The following is a 5320-nucleotide window of genomic DNA, read 5'->3' as shown; positions in this document are numbered from 1 at the left end:
CACCAAGCAGAGACGTTATCAATGAGGCCACAAATAAGTTCTTTAAGAAACAATTTATTTGCTGAAATTACTTCTTTGTAGATAATGTTTCTTTGAATCATATATTGATAATACTGTTCCTGTTCGAGGACTAAAGTATATTTATTATATTACGAAATTCGTGCACCGATGAAATCCAAGTAACTTGAAGCTTAAGTGAAATCAGATTTTCTGTTTGTTTAAATAAAAAAAAAAAACAATGCTCATAAATTATATTATCTGGACATCCAGCAATAATATGAGAGTACTTTTGTAAGAATTGCCCATTTGGTCTTGGGAAAAAGTGACTCTATGATTAATATCATTTGCATGATTTAGAGATAAATCCAGGGCATTTTAATTTCGCAGTGTTAAAAAAAATTAAATAATGTTAGAAAGTTTTAATTCTGTAATGCTCATAAAAGAATATGAACACAATTTACAAAAGAAAAAAATTAATGTAAAAACAAATAGAATGCTTTTGGTAACGTCATATTTATACCGCAAAGATCTGAATTCAGCATCAGCTAGATTTTTTCGTCGTCAAAGAAGTAAAAAAAAAAAAAAAAAAAAAAAAAAAAATGTAAATAAAACTTGTCCCCCCCCCAAAAAAAGAAAAATCAATTAAAAGAAAAATATCTGGTAAAGTCAAACTCATGCTGCAAAGATTTTATTTCAGCATCAGCAAGATTTTGCATCATCAAAAAAAAAAAAAAAAAGAAAAAAAAAAGTGCAAATAAAACTTGTGGCTCGATACAGTCGCTCATGGTTAATCTAGTGTCTGGCATCTATGCAAATACTACTGCCCTGATTTCGTATGAGCGTTAAGGCATTAATGACGTCTATTGTAACCGATAACTTATTGGCTTTACTTGGGGAGTGATTTCAGAGACGTATCTTAAGCTATTGAATGAACATTCTCTTTTGAAAATTTCGTCTGAGGTGCAAATATTCTGAGAGCGCAGTTGAAGACGAAGTTGAAAAAAGAATCGTTATCATTATTATTATTATTATCATTATTATTATGATCATTACTGTTATCATCACCATCATTATTATCATTATTATTATTATTATTATTATTATTATTATTATTATCATCATCATTATTATTATTACTTACTAAGCTACAACCCTAGTTGGAAAAGCAGAATACTATAAGTCCGAGGGCTCCAACAGGGAAAATATCCCGGCTAGGAAAGAAAAATAAAGGCACTACAAGAAAAGTAATTATCAATTAAAATAAAAAAAAATAAGAACAGAAACAGCATTAGAGTAAATATCTCCTATATAAACTATAAAAACTTTAACAAAACAAGAGGAAGAGAAATAAGATAGAATTGTGTGCCCGATTGTAACCGATAACTTATAGGGACACCAGACACGTATCTTAAGCTAATGAAAAAATCTTCTTTTGCAGCTTTCGTTTGCGGCGCAAGTATTCTGCAAGCGCAGTTGGAAAAAAAAGAAAAAAAAAGAAAGAAAAAAAAAGTTGAGTAACATTAGACACTTTTGTTGGTTTAATATCTTTCTAAATGTTAGTTTGATGATGGTAATACATAAATTAACCAAAGGGTCTACGGTGAGTTGAGAAAAGCTAATTAAAGTAACAAAAGACATTATTGTTGGTTTAAATTCTTTACAAATGTTAATTTGATGTTTGTAATACAGAAATCAACACAAGGGAGGAATATAAGTTAAAGCAATTCTATTTCACATTATTATTGGTTTAATATTTTTCCAAATGTTAATTTGACGTTGTAACATAGAAATTAGCAGAAGGAATGAATATAAACTAAAGCAATTTTATTTCACAACAATATTGGACATGTACAGATCAAAATGAAGTTGGTAATTTTGTAAAACTTGTTGAATAGGTAAATTAACCTATTTTCTCTGGCTTTGTTGATGTTAGTAGTAAAATTAATAAGCAGCAATACTAAACCGCATAGGAAAACCTTTGACGCCTTTCTTCACAAATAGGGATCAAAACATAAAATATCCGCCCCCCACCAAAAATAAATATAGAGGAATTTACCAACTATAAACATAATGCATATTGATTATGTCTCTTTCCCTAACTCGTTATACAAATATCTTTCTCGATACTTGTTTAATAGAAGTAAATAAATCTCCCTACATAAAAGCTTAAGTTTAGACAAATGACAAACGAAAACTAAGTAAAAAAAGGTAAGATCTATGAAATCAAGAGAGGCCCTAGAATCAAGTTAAGTTCTATAAAAACTACGAAATCAAACTATAGCCTAGAAATAAAAATACGTTCTGGTTAGTTTACGATATCAAACGAGATCCTAGATAAAAGTTAAATTCTATTGAGACCAAAAAAATAAAAAAAGAGCCTAGAATCAAGTTACGTTATATTAAGACTAAGAAATCAAATGAGAGTAAAAACAAGTTAGGAGAGACTTGAAGCAAATTGCGTTCTATACCGTCTTCCAAATTTCATTGCATCTCGTCTGCTGAAGCGGAAGCCTTTCTCCAAGCATGCACACCTCGGTAAGCTCCATGATACACTCTTATCTCCATTCCTAATCAGTCTTTAAAGACCTTAACCAATCTCTAATCAAAAAGGGAACGTCCCTACTTCGTCCAAACGACCTGTCAGAGTGAAACGCCAGCTCTTAAGAGTACAGGGAGCGTTAAACTAAACGACTGCCCAGCAGGGGTCTCGTCCTAGCCAGGTTTGGCTACGAGTCCAAACTCCAGAAGTCTTAAGGGCGCAGTCCAAATTTGGAGGCATTATAGGGGAGTAGACCAAAGGGAGGGGGAGGAGTAGGGGGAAGGGGGAGTAGACCGAAAGCGGAGGGGGGGGGAGCTGCAGGTTTGCAATATCCAAAATAAGCTGCAGTTCCCCGGGGTGGTCTGTGTGTCACTTCCTTTATAATGATGATAAAGGTTCCGAAGGTTAAAGGGATCCATTTTATCTCTCTCTCTCTCTCTCTCTCTCTCTCTCTCTCTCTCTCTCTCTCTCTCTCTCTCTCTCTCTCTCTCTCTCTCTCATGGAAGGTGCGTAGGATAATAGGCAATGAAAAGTTTAGTACGACTAAAGAAAAAACTGGGAAGGTTTCTCCTGTTTTAAGGATGGGCGTATATACACGATAGGTGAATTGTATAACAAATAAATAGACAAAGGCCAGTATGAAATACTGTTAATTACAGTTACAGTTTCATCCGAGTAGATACTCGCCAGACCGTCAGCTGGGCAAACCTAATACCCCGCCCCCACTGTGTTTTCCTAACCACAGCAGTGGCGTCTCTATAATCAGCTTCAACTCACGGTCCCGGGCTAGGATCGATCTGCTGCCTTGCAAATGCTAGGTGACAATATTACCACTATACTAGCCAGGAGGTAAGTTCAAAATTAACAACAGTAAATTAACATGTCACAATATTAATGTGTTGTATGATAAATCGACAGTAGTTTCTCACTGTTGTAAGACACCAGAACGTTATAAGAACAATATATATATATATATATATATATATATATATATATATATATATATATATATATAAACAGTTTTCTTAATCATGGGAACTTTAAAACCATTTCAAAATAAATTCCCCATCTTGAAGAATGAATAAAGTTAGTTAATTAAAAGTTACTATAATCCTAGACTGCCAATTTCCAGGATAAATTTTTCCTTATCTTGAGATATTGCAGATGTAGTTGTGTTCCCAGATATAATCAAATAATGCTTTAGTTGTCAACCTTCACACAATGCAATCCATTTAAACACATCACTATCAATCTTAACACACCACTCTCAAGTTTAACACATCACTATCAATCTTAACACATCACTATCAAGTTTAACACATCACTATCAATCTGAACACACCACTATCAAGTTTATCACATTACTATCAATCTGAACACATCCCTATCAATCTTAACATACCACTATCATACTTAACACATCACTCTCATTCTGAACACATCACCATAAATCTGACCACACCACTATCAATCTTAACACATCGCTTTCAGTCTGAAGAGATCACTATCAATCTGAACACATCACGGTCAGTGTGAACACATCACTATCAATCTTAGCACACCACTATCAAGTTTAATACATCACTATCAATCTGAACATATCACTATCAATTTCATCCCACCACTATCAAGTCTACCACATCACAATCAACCGGAACACATCACTCTCAAGTTTAACACATCTCAATCAACCTTAACACACCACCATCAAGTTTAACACATCACTATCCATCTGAACACATCACTATTAATCTTAACACAGCACTATCAATCTGAACCCACCACTATCAATCTCAAAACATCACTATCAAGTTTAATACACCACAATCAATCTTAACACACCACCATCAAGTTTAACACATCACTATCCATCTGAACACATCACTATTAATCTTAACACAACACTATCAATCTAAACACATCACTATCAATCTTAACACAACGCTATCAATCTGAACACGCCACTATCAATCTCAACACACCACTATCAAGTTTAACACATCAAAATCAACCTGAACACATCACTTTCAATCTTACCACATCACTATCAATATTAACACACCACTATCAATATCAACACCACCATCCATCTTATTACACAACTATCAATTTTAACACATCACTATCAATCTTTGCGTACCACTACCAGGTTTAATACACCATTGTCAATCAGAATATATCACTATCAATCTTAACACATCACTATCAACAAAATAAGAAAAAAAATGGTTGAAATAAACTCAAAAAAGTACAAAGAACCAATCCAGTTAACGATACCAAGTTACAAACGTAACATGCCCACAATCATCGCCTCATTTGCAAGAGGTATCGTCTTGCCTCGAACCTTTATAATGGCCGCAATAAATCTACCAAAGAAAAATAAAGTACGTCGACCGACAAAATAAAGTCGAGTCGACCCGAGTCAACCAGAGACTCGACCACCAAGGAAGAGTGCAACCAGAGAGTAACGAGCTGCGGGAATATTTGTAAAGCTTGTGTTACAAATGCTTGTGTTGCACGAGGTTGTGTTGCATGCCATTCATATGAACTGGATTTTATCTCCCTTTTGATTTAGTGTTATGAATTAAATGGCGTGACTTTTAAAGGCGGAGATTCATTACTTTAAATAATAATAATAATAATAATAATAATAATTCTTTATTTCCAATATTTACATTGGGTATTCATGAAATATAAGGCTACAATTAGTAAAGTCATCTTACAAATAGTTCAAATATTTGTTATTTTAGACATACAAAAGTTGTTTTAAGAATCAACAAA

Source organism: Palaemon carinicauda, chromosome 33 (genome assembly GCF_036898095.1).
Source record: "Palaemon carinicauda isolate YSFRI2023 chromosome 33, ASM3689809v2, whole genome shotgun sequence".
Classification (NCBI taxonomy): Eukaryota; Metazoa; Arthropoda; class Malacostraca; order Decapoda; family Palaemonidae; genus Palaemon; species Palaemon carinicauda.
This window is presented reverse-complemented; position numbering follows the sequence as displayed.